This window comes from Poecilia reticulata, chromosome 7 (genome assembly GCF_904066995.2).
Source record: "Poecilia reticulata chromosome 7, P_reticulata-male-v2, whole genome shotgun sequence".
NCBI lineage: Eukaryota > Metazoa > Chordata > Actinopteri > Cyprinodontiformes > Poeciliidae > Poecilia > Poecilia reticulata.
The window spans coordinates 309016-321573 of NC_088836.1; the positions used below are offsets into that span (position 1 = coordinate 309016).

Here is a 12558-nt window from a genome sequence, read left to right on the forward strand (position 1 = left end):
TATCTCATATCAATGCCTTTTCATGCGAGTTGAATAAGTCACATGGCATCGTTATGGATGTGTTTGGATCACCAAGCAACAATGATCCAAACATTGAGCTGAACAGAGTCTAGGGTCTTAAGAAGTGTAAAGAGGTGCGGGTGTCGTCCCCCCGGAGAGGTGTGGGTACCGACCCCCTCTCTTAGAAGTGTACAGGGGTGCGACTGTCGTCTCCTCCGGAATTGCGCAGGTGCCATCCCCCCTTCTTGGAAGTGTAAAGGGGTACGGGTCTTAATGGGTTTTTTAATGTTTTTATCTTTATTTATTTATTTTTATTTTTTCTGTTTATTCAATGTTACATGACTCTGTTTCTGTTTTTAATGTTGTAAAGCACTTTGAAATGCCTTGCTGCTTAAATGTGCTATGCAAATAAAATTTGATTGATTGATTCTGCTCACCGGTGCTGCCTAGAGTTTTTGTGTAATTTCATCATTAAACCATCATTTACTCTACTACCTGGGTCCACTGCGTCTATCCTCACCAACTACACCACAAATCCATCCATCTCTGTCATGATGGAGTTAATAATACAAACAGTAAAAAGAAAAACAGCAGCAGAGGTCAGTAATGCAATGGTTGTGTGGCGATACTAGACGGAAACTCAGATTTGGTGAACTTTTAGTTTTAATAGGTTGCACAACAACGCCACCCTGGGAATTTCACCCAGAGAATATTTCTTTTGGTATAAGGCACACAGGTTCAGTTATGCATGAATTTAGCACATCTGAGACAGTTTCAAATTTATAAAACAAACATTAAGCTCTTTTTAAAACACTTTTTAAAACCAGTTTCTTTTTTAAGAATGGGACACAAAGGAAAACAAAGAAAATCAAAGTAAGTGCAGTAGCTGAAGTTACCGGCCAGAGGGGGCGCTATAGGGACGGAATCCACCAAACACAGCAAACAAACAAAAAAAACCCTTTGACACACCAGACGCAGTGAGACAACCCCAAACTCAAGAATCACAGCACGCAGAAGAGGAAGACACCGTCACCACACCAACACCGCCACCGGACCTCAGCAACTGCAAAACAAAAGAAAAACAGTTAACCAAGATAACAATCTTAAACCTAATTAGAAAAAAACAATATCAGCCCAACAAAATAAAAGACAAAAAGGGCCGTAAGCAAAATAAGTAAAGTAATAGAAATTAACAACAGCCAATGCAAGTTAAAACATCAGGACCATGCGTGGCCCGCTTGTCTTGCCACAACAGGAGGTGAAATGGGTGCGCCGATGCCACACCCCAAACACCGCTTCGATGGAGGCGGATAATACCGCCGCAGTCCAACTTTAAAAACGACTGAGATGGAAGTCCGGGAAAACGAACGCCGACTGACGGATCCGGGAAACGAACGCAGACAGAGCAAAGCAGAGTAGATCCGAGCAGAACAGAGCAGCAATGGTCCAACTGTGGGGGGACCTAGGAAAAATTAATTAGCCACCATTTTAAATAAAACTAACAAACTATTGCTTAGATGAGCGTTAGTTTCCTACCTGCCGATCCAAACACGCACACACACACTCGCAGAAGGAGGAAGAGAAGGAGCGCAGCGCAGTGGCGCTTTACCTATAATCACAAGTCAATTTAGATTTTCTGGCCAAGATCAGCTGAAGTGCAGGGAGAGAGAACACCTACCACCAGGATCTTAGTGTAGCACGCACCAGCCAGCCAGAGATTTTGTTACTTTCCGCTGCCAGAGTCCACAGGATGCAAGCCACACAGCGGAAGAGCAAAGACGACACATCCTGAATGAACGCCGCAGCTCCTTATATACCACGCCCACCTTAACAACCGGAACTTCTCACCTGACAACCACCTGTGTGGAATTAGGTGCATTTCTATACCACTACATTCGCACAGTGGAAAATATTGATTTCTTTAATTTTATTTTTGATGCGTTTTGCATGTTTGGATTGCTTTGTGTTTTGTTTTCCCCTTTAACAACCCAAACACACTGGGCTGAAAGCGGCAGTTTAAGGAGGCGGAGCGCACTGAGTGCGTTCTGTAATCGGTGCGCCCAGGTGGGGCTCATTGAAGCCAGAATAAAAGGAGCCTGGAAGAAGGAGAAAGGAGCGTGTGTGTGTTTGTAGACTGATCCTGTAACTGAGGGAGAGACGGCGTACGATCGGGGCGGAAGGAATCTGCATGCCAGGCGCGGAGCGCCGAGAGGGTCGACGGCGTAGACGATCGGGGCGGAAAGGAATCTGCACGCCAAGCGCGGAGCGCCGAGAGGCGGGCCGATGGCTCATTGCAGAGGATCGGGGCAGAAGGGAACCTGCCCGCGCCTCTGGGTCAGACTGAAAAGGGCGTGGTACGCCAAAGAGTGGAATGGTACAGGAGGTCGAAGAAGTCAGCTGAGGATCAGCAAGTGAGAGCCTTGTAGGCAGATTGCCATCACCTGGAGCAGCCCGATAAGTGGAACCCAACTGATGGCCTCGAATTGGTGACTTTCTTTTAAGGACAATTATTGAACTTTGGATTTGATAAAGAGGAAAATGACTGTTTTTATTGTCACTATTGGAAAGTGACCTTTTTTTTGTAATATATTTTAAATTTGATTGTTCCTTTGGTTGGGCTTTTTGAGTTATTTGCTCCTCTTGTATCGCGAACTAAGCGTGGGACCATATTGGTCACACAAGTATGACAGAGTTTAATGGCCAGGCTGAGATTTTTATTTTCAAATACAATATTATTATTATATAGTAATAATACTACAAGAACCAAGTTGTAGCAGAATTATATTGGCAGAATAAAGATGCAATATTGCCGGAAGAAAGTTGTTAAATTAAAAAGCTTCGATAGAGTGATATGTAATGTGACCCACACAGCAAGTCCAGTTCTTTCTGTTAAATAAAAAGTTTATTTCAAATTGTTTCAAAGTCCTGGGGCGGAAAATTTGCTTCTTAAATGCCAAAACATTTAGTATTTACTCATTTGTTAAACCAATACCAACTATAACCTTACAAGATCAGTATTTCATAATTTCGGGCAGTATGGTGAAAAGTTATAAAATTATGACTTTATTCTCATCCAACTTTACTCGTACTTAAAATACAAATCAAAAACTCAGAGCCTGGCTCTTATACTCCATAATAAGCAAGTAACTGTAACTCAGGAAAAAGGTCAGGAAATAGACGAAACCTATCTTTTTATTGTTGATGCAAAATGTTAAGCACTTTTCATCTCTTCTCATCTGACAAGCTGAAGTATAAGCAATATGCTGCCATTTTTTCCACAGTAAATGTTAAATGCACATCCCAGTGAATCAATTGTACTTTTTTTCTTTCAAACTAAGTATTCTTGATTAAATGTTAAACTGATTTTGGAAAATTATTTTGAGACTTAGAACAAAACAGCGATTTTGATAATACGGTCATACAATGCTGGAGCCAGTGGTTTGTACTAGAGGTGTGCCGATCGATTGACCACCGATCATAATCGTCCGATTTCCGCAAAAAAGTGTATGATCGGTTTTTGCAGTCTGTTGTTGCCGATCACACAAACTGGTCGCCTGCTTCTCATTTCACAGCCTGCCCAAGTAAAAAAAAAAAGCATACTTTAGTGTGTTAAATTTTAACATATTTTGGCATACTTTGATTAATGTACTTTTACTGTACTATTTTGGAACAACAAATTTTGTGCTTGGTATACTTTAGCAGTATACTAAATTACAACTTTTAGTATACTTAGACGTACTTTTTTGGAACAACTTCAAGTAGTACTTAGTGTACTTATACTTTTTAAATGTAATATTTAAGAACTTGATTATTATATTGTGAGTACTAATTCTGTCAGAATTTTATTAAAAATATATTTTTAACATACTTCAAATATATTTTAAATATACTATTAATATATTAGTAATGTATTTAAATTACACTTAATTTTTATTTTTGATTTCCTGCTAATGATAAACTACAATTTTAATTACTCGTGGAAGTCTTTATTCCTATGTTCCTATTTTATACATTACATGCATAACTACACTGCAGTACTTGCATTGTTTTGTGCTACAATTACACGGAACGATTAATTACACAAGATGTTCAAGGTAATTCAAATATTCTGTTTTATTACCGACATTTTAAAATTGTCCAGTTTTACTCAACTTTATGAACTTTACATAAATTATCAGTTTACACGTCAAAAGTGAATTTAAGTGTGACAAAAAACATGAAAGTTATTACTTTAAAGAACAAAAATTATAATTACATTGTGCTTTCAATATATTACCATTTTGGTAACACTTTATTTTATGGGAGGTGCATAAGACTGACATGACACTGTCATAAACATCACATAAAACCTTTCATCCAACTTTTAAGGCAAATTCTCATTAAAATTGTCATTATTTACTGAAGGACATTTCATGACACTGTTGGTATGTTCCTAACAGGAGTGAGGATCAACGACAGAACATTCCTATTCACTTCACCACTGCACCTTACAGAAACTTACAAAAAAGAACAATAGAGCAATTAGACAGAGAAAGCGTTTGTATTTTAAAGAGATCATAAAAATGGCACAAAAAAAAAATTCTTACAATTTCAAGACGTTGTGGACTCGCTGTGTATGTGACATCATCAGAACTGATGATGATGATTGGGACCGGATGCCCGGGGTGGAAAAACATTTCTGAGCGTCTTCTTTGCCTGCTTATGTTAGAAATAGAAAAAAATAGTCAGCAATGTCATAGAATCAGTTGATGTTGGCATTAACTATGAAGCTGTTGTAAGTGTGGACTTAACTACTTTAAATTCCATCCATGATCTGAACACACTGATCCTTGCAGGGCGGTGAGGGGGGCTGGTGGTGCCCATCTCTAGCAGTCATCAGATGAGAGGCAGGGTTCACCATGGACAGGTCACCAGTCCATCACAGGGCCCTGAAAGCCAACAATAAATAAAATGTATGAAAGAGAAATGTTAGATTAACAAGGTAAAAAATTCTGTCTAGTTATCTTTATAAATCAAATCATGTTTATTAAGCACCAGTTTTTGTTGTTGAAAATGTAGCTAGCTCCTCATTAAAACAAAACAAGAAAAAATACTTACACCAGTAAGACAATGTGGAGGGTTAGGGTTAGGGTTAGGGTCCTCTTTCTTCTGGAGGAAATGTATTCATCACTTGACTGACATTTGAGGCTATTTTGTGAAGCCTTATATTTGACTCTGCCATCATGTTCCTTGCTTGTGTTAAGAGTTCAATGGCTTCCTTTTCGCTGTCCACAGAAGCCAGTCCATCATCTACATAGAAGTTGCGGAAGACAAACTGCTTTGTGTTGGAGCCATACTCTTCTTCCCCAAGTTCAGCTGCTCGTCTGAGACCGTAGATTGCAATAGCTGGGGAAGGACTGTTGCCAAAAACTGGCACCTTCATGCGAAACTCCATGATTTCTTTGCTGAGGTCATTATCTTGGAACCATAGAAACCGAAGATAATTTCTGTGGCTTTCTTTGACTCTGAAGCAGTAAAACATCTGCTCAACATCTAGAGTAACTGCAACTCGTTTTTGCCTAAAGCGCAGTAGAACACCGAGCAGTGTGTTGTTTAAGTCAGGTCCCCTAAGTAGAATGTCATTTAATGAAACACCCTTGTACGAGGCGCTTGAGTCAAACACAACTCGTATTTTCCCTGGTTTCTGGGGGTGGTACACTCCAAATGTTGGTAGGTACCAGCATTCTTCTTCTGGTTTGAGTGGTGGTGACTCTTCAGCCTGGTTATTATCAAATATTTTCTGCATAAATTCAATGAATTGTTCTTTCATGTCTTTTCTTTTCTCTAGTGTCCGTAACAGAACAGCAAGACGCTTCAAAGCCTGTTCTCTGTTGTTGGGAAGTAGAGGACGTGGTGTACGAAATGGTAGTGGTGCCACCCAGTGATTTTCATTATCCATATAAACCTCTCTGTCCATGATTTCAAGAAAGATCTTGTCTTCGATAGACAAGGCTGTTTTGTCATCATCCGGGTTCTTTTGGAACACATTAAGCCCCAGACTGTCAGTTAGTTTGACTGCAGCTGTTTGTGTGATGTCCAATGAGTGGTCTATAGTTTGCTGAATGGGATCACTGAACTTGTCTTTTATTTGTATTGCACCAGGACAAGGTTCAAGAAAAGAAATGCGCCCATTGTTTAGCACATTTGTTTTGTAGACGTTCACCTTTGTTTTTATGTGTGCCCCTCCAAGGCACACCTCACCTACGATGACCCAGCCCAAATCTAGTCACTGGGCATAAGGTGTGTTGTGTGGACCATTGTACTGTTCACGTACTTTGTGGACACTCAGGATATCTCTCCCCAGCAAGAGAAGAATGGGCGTTTCTGGCTCAATCGATGGTATTTCACCTGCAATAGGAGCTAAATGAGGGAAATGTTGCCCAATGTCAGGCATAGGAATTTCTGAACGATCATCTGGCATAGTATTACATTCTAAAAGAGGTGGGAGAGCTACGTTAATCTTTCCATCCAGAGACATGACAACAAAATCGTGAGCTTTCCTTCCTGTAGCCTCTTTAATTCCTCCACACGTCCTCAGAGTATAAGTGGTGGAGACTGCGTCAATGCCAAACATGTCAAAGAAGGCTGACTTCGCAAGAGATCGGTTACTTTGGTCATCTAAAACCACATACATCTTTTGGGCTTTGTTGGGATCGTTAACAGGGTACACGTTCACTAATGAGATTTTTGAACAGGATCTGAGTCCATGAGATGTGTCACAAATCTCTGTACATTTTGAAGTGACCTTCAGTGATGGACTATTTTCTTGCTCCCCGCCTTGCTCTTGCTGTGTTGCTTCAACCTCTGTAACCCAAGGAGCAGGACCAGGATGTAAAGCAGTAAGGTGCTTGTCGCTGTTGCATTCTTTGCACTTTACAGAAACTTTACGGTCTTTGGCCAAGTGCTTAGTGGATGCGCAACAACGAAAACAAATGGAGTTTTCTTTTAGATAAGCTTTTCTCTCCTCTAAGTGCTTCATTCTAGAACCACAACACTTTGCTAAGGGATGTGGCTTACTGTGTATCGGGCACCTCTCAGCTGGTTCCTCTAGTTTCTTTTCTGATACACTGTTGATGACTCCAGGTGTGACTGCAACTTCAGTTTTTCTCACTGACACTGTTTTGTAAGGGTTGTTGTGTCTTAACGGTTTCTCTGACTTTACATGAGTCATGACATTACATGTAGAAAACATAAAACTCGGATCATTACGGGTTTTCGCTTGACTACAAATGAAACTTATAAAATACCTGAAGGGTGGAAAGGGAACATTATGTTCTTCCTTGTACTTAGAACCTTGTGTAATCCAACATTCTTGTAAGGCATAGGGAAGCTTTTCCACAATTGGGTTAACCCCTCTGGCTGTGTCAAGATAAGCTAAACCTGGTAATTTTCCACCTGACTTAGCTGACTGAACCTCCATTAAAATATCTCCCAGTTTTCTAAGACGCTGATTGTCTTTGTTGGATATTTTTGGAAAAGTCTCTACCTTTAGCAGAAGTGCATTTTCTATAATCTCAGGGGAACCATATGTATCATCTAGCCTTTGCCACACCATAGCGACACCTGATGATGGATTGTGGACATGAACTGACCTGATACACATGGCTTGAGGAGATGAGTTTGGACCTAGCCACTTTATCAGAAGGTCAAGTTCTTCTCGTACTGTTAAGTTGAGCTCTCTAGTGATGTCTTGGAAAGATGTTTTCCAGGCCCAGTAGTTTTCTGGACGGTCATAAAATTTTAACAGCCCAGAGCTTACTATCTCTCTTCTGACGAGGTATTTAGTGAGAGCCGTTACTTGTGCTGGTTCACACGGATAATCTCTGAGACTGGATGCATGCGACATTGGTGGGTAGTCTCTGTTTTGTGCACTAGTCATTTCTTCATCTTCAATGCAGAACTTAGGTAAACAAGGCTTTTCGTTATAAATTGGGAACCACGAAGTTGGGTCAGGATGAACTCGTTCTGCACTTATGGGCATGGCAGGTGATTCTTGTGAGACCGGAGCTTGCTGCTGAGCATTTGGTGTCACGTAGTGTGCCTGCACATACTCACTTGTGCGTTGAGTGCGATCCTCAGGGTAGATCTGGGTTCTTTCTTCAAGAGAATCCACCTCTGATGCTACTGCGGATTCATAGACTGCAGCTTCTGCTGAAGCTGCTTTTGCACTCCTGTTGACTTTTAGGACGTACAGATTTGCTTCCAACTCTGCTTTGCGCTGTTCTGCTTCAGCTATCATTTTCTGATTTTCAGCTTCAATGCGGGCTTTTTCTTTCATCATCTCCGCTTCTTGAGCTGCATACTTGGCTTCTACCAGGGCTGCCTGTGCTTTAGCTTTTGCTTTGGTAGCTGCTGCACTGGCTGAGGACTTACTTGATCTCCCAGATGACTTGGACGCTGCAACTTGAGACAAGACTTCAAAGTCTGCTTGCCTTCGTTGCTCCATGATGTCCTTATCTTGATTGTAGTGTGTGGTCGACGACATTGAATCTGTTCCCAGCCGGATGTATAACTGTCCTTTTACTATTCTTTCCTCACACAGTCGTACTGGACTGAGCTAGACAGATAGCGAACACAAAAACTCCAAACGTCGAACTGTAGTACGTCTGACCTTTAATCGTTTTTGGTAAAAGGAGAAAGATACTCGAGGCTTGAAGAAAGATTCAGACAAAGTCGCTCTGCCACGTTGCAGGCCGAAAACGCTACCGACTGAATTTTAACCGAGACAAAACCTAACTTAAATCCTGCCACAAAGGGGTAGTAAAACAACAGAAAATAAGATGCCAAGAAAACTTAGTGTTACAATACACTAAACAATAAATCGTTGGGTAGATAGTGTAAAAAAGAGGAGATATTAAAGACATAAATGGCTGAAAATGCATCCGTTGCTGAAAATAAATCAAACTCATGTAACAGTGTAATGATTTACCTCTGAAACACTTTGAGTCACCAAGCTTTATGCTTTTAAAACCCTTGCTATTTGGTCAGTTTGATTACAGAAGAGTCAATATTTTTTATTACAGAAACATAAAATTTACTCTTAAAATTTACTCATCCTTAAAAGATGACTAGAACGAGACTCACTGCGTACACTGATGGCGATGAGTTTGGCCAAAAGTAAAACATTCAGGATTCCCAAAGCCACACAGAGGCAGAGCCTCTCTTTGGAGCTGCTTGAACCTTAAGAAAAACCTGAACCTTAGCAAAATGTAATGCAGTACATGCTAGATTTATCTGTAACGTTTTTCTTACCTGTGTGATTAGATGCAGTTTGTCTAACAGGCTCCATGTTGACGTAAATTTCCTCCATCGCTTCAGAGTCAGTGCTGCTTTAAACACTGACTATAAAATCCACTGCAGTCGTGGAACTAAGTGAAAAACTGTGGGAAAGAGGTGAGATGTGTCTGGTGTTCAACATAAAAAAGTAAAATATTTTGGAGATAACAGTCAAATAAAAAAATTCATGAGTGCGGTTTCAGTATTATTTTCTTAAATATCTTACACAACATAAGATTCTTGAAGGTTTCAATAGTTTCATAAGTTCATATTTCCTGATTCGGTTCTGTATCAATGAATATTTATTTCTCCTTTGTTTTCCTTCAGCTCAGTTAATCCTACTCATAATAAACATGTTACACTCTTCTATCGATGAAGAAAATAATTGACTTTTACATTCATGCACAACTTTGCTTTCTGCCGTATGGTATCAAAAATTAAAAATAGTTTTAAATCACTGATATATGGAGGAAAAATACATCTGATGTTGTGATGTTCCTGCTCCTTGTGTCCAAACATTTCCTAAAGGGTAATAAATTGTAGGAGCAGATGACTGTATGGACCCAACAGTTTTACGGGTCTCATTCTGTCCTGATAACTAGTCATAGTCTTTCTCCCAGTAAATACAACTATCATCTTTGTATTTTTATTTCTAAATCCTCGTTTAACCCTAATCCTTGTCTTCTCACTGTCTCACTCCAGTAGCAGAAACACTGACATTAAGAAACAACAATCCCCGAATTGCATTATTATCAAACTTCTATAACCGCTGGATCGAATAATTATAAAATTGTACGTATTTATTCATAGTTTAAAGATATATACTTTTAGGACTGCCATTTAGTAAAAAGCTGCATGAGCTGTCAAATAGTGTCTAAAACTCAGTCACCATGTCTTCTCATCTTCTGATGGAGATCAACAGTTTGACAAACAGTTTGCTTTGTGAAGCACCGCCTCACTGGGAGGGAATCGAAAGGCTAACATGCCAATCAGGTGCAAGTTGGGCAGGTTAAAGTAAGAAAAACCAGATACTGCATTCATAGCATGAAGACCAGCAAGCAAAGCTTTCACAGAATGAATTCTGTAGAATATCAGAGTACAGGAGATACAGGATAGAAGATTTGATTGAATCAAGACATTGTCCAGAAGTTCAGAGTGGGAAGCTAACTGGAACATTGCTAGCCAAGTATGTGGAGCAGGAAAATAGGTTGTAGTTACTTAAATTTATCCAAACCAGTTGCCTCAAAAGATTCAATTACTGCAACATGTAAAAGACAAGTGTAGTTACATTGTATGATTTTGGCAAACAATATTCTTAAACTCATCCAAAATATTATTCAATGCAAAATTTATTTTACTTTCTGCTTACAGCAGCAGCAATATATTTACTACATGTCATTACATGACATAGTTGTACTGTTCAAAACCTTTCGGTTTGCTTGAGTAGAAATGGAGTAATGTCTGTGTATGTTAAAATGTTAAACATTTACCACCCAAAATTCTCACTACTTTCAAATAGTTAACTTTTTATTTTATTCTAGTTGTTGCAGACTCAACTTAAATAGATTAACTTGTAAAGCATCTTTTTTTCTTTTTTAAATCCAAAAGTCCCTGCTGCTTATTTAAGATGAGTACAAACAACATGTTGTTGAGAATTAAGTGATGTTCACTTGAATTCTTTAATTAAGCAGAATGTTTTATTTTACAGTGAGGAAGGCCGGAGTCTAGCTTTAGCAGACGGTTGGAGGCATCTGACCCGCTTCAAACTCAGTACCTGTTTGCTCTCGGGCAACAATTTGGTAAGATTAAATTTAGTCGGCTAAAGAAAGTCAGACGGTTCATTACGAGTGAAATCCATTGAGGTAGTCAAGTTTCTTGTTTGTTCAGATCTTGCTTGTCATTTCCATAGTATGATTACTAATTAACAGTTGATTCTTTTGTGTCTAATTGCAATCTAATTATTCAGTTCACAATTGAAGTTTTATTATCAGGATTCTGCAAATACAATATTTTCATAGTATATTTCAATCATTCCTTTCATACAGTCGAAGCTCCTTAAAAATGATACATTACCACCTTTCTGTGAACTATAATTTTGATTCCTTTCAGTATCATGATATTTTACAAAGTCTGACTGATATGATCTTCTTGAACACATACTGATGCTTCACATTGATCATTTATAAGCGTATCAGTTACAGCTACTTATTAGTTACTGTCTGTTAGTGAACATTAGTGAACAGACAGCATCAAAAGCTGTAGATTCTTTTAAAGGTAACAAAACAATTTACCACATTGTGACCAACTCTCGGAGCCTGGTTGTGTAGTGAGCATGTTTTATTATTTAGGTAAAGTGTAGCCATAACAAGTCAATGTTATTATAAGTAGGACCAGGTGTCAGAAGATGCAAGTAAGTCTCTGTGAGAGGGGCTACTTGAGGAAAAAAACTAAGATTCACTGATTGAATTGTTGGTCGATAGCCAGCATATATTTGAATTTGTGCAACAAACATTGAAAGGAAAGCAAAAACTATATAAAACCTGAATGATCATTCAGTTTGATAAATATTTACATAGAGCATTATTCAATAAATCGATAGAAATCTAAGTGCTCACATCAAAACATCAAATCTAAATAAATACAAATTGTACTAAATACTTTAATACAGACTGATGGTTGACACTGATCATTTATAAGTTTTTAGTAGTGAAACCTTAACAACTATATGTGTACTATATTTTGTTAGTGAACACACTTAAGCATGTAAGATAACAGATGGAAGGAAAGAATCATTAGTATCAAAAAACAAACAACGTATAAGTCAGAGACAAAAGCTGTACATAATTTTAAAGGTAACAAAATGTTGGAGCAACTCTTGGAGCGTGGTGGTGCAGTGTAAAAACTTTAAACTTTGGGGAGAACTGAAAGATAAATATGTAGCCTCACCTGGGCCTGTTTAGACCCTGTCACATATTCTTAAGAAATACATTTACAGATGAGGAACTTTTACTGAAATCTGTCACATTAGCAAGTGTTGAAGAAAAAAAAATCTATAAGTTTCAACCAACCTTTACTATTTTGGAGAAAGCATGAAGCACTGAGAAGATCAGTGTTGATTCAACAGCAGGAAAAAGACTGAAGCAAAGTAGAATTCACAATGATGCGAGGACAAATCCTGGAAAGGCAGCGATGTTAGAGTTTGTCTTTCACTCTCACTGCAGAAAACTAAAAGTTACATTTGAG

At 38.9% G+C, this 12558-nt stretch overlaps 1 long non-coding RNA gene across 1 annotated transcript; it reads right to left on the minus strand.

Moving 5' to 3' along the window:
- Positions 1–616: 616 nt before the first annotated feature.
- LOC145552136 (uncharacterized) lies at positions 617–2394 on the minus strand. The gene is made up of 3 exons (XR_014088077.1): positions 1679–2394; positions 1537–1609; positions 617–1462 (listed from the first exon to the last, which is right to left on the minus strand). It is a non-coding gene; the product is annotated as an uncharacterized LOC145552136 (long non-coding RNA).
- Positions 2395–12558: the final 10164 nt, after the last annotated feature.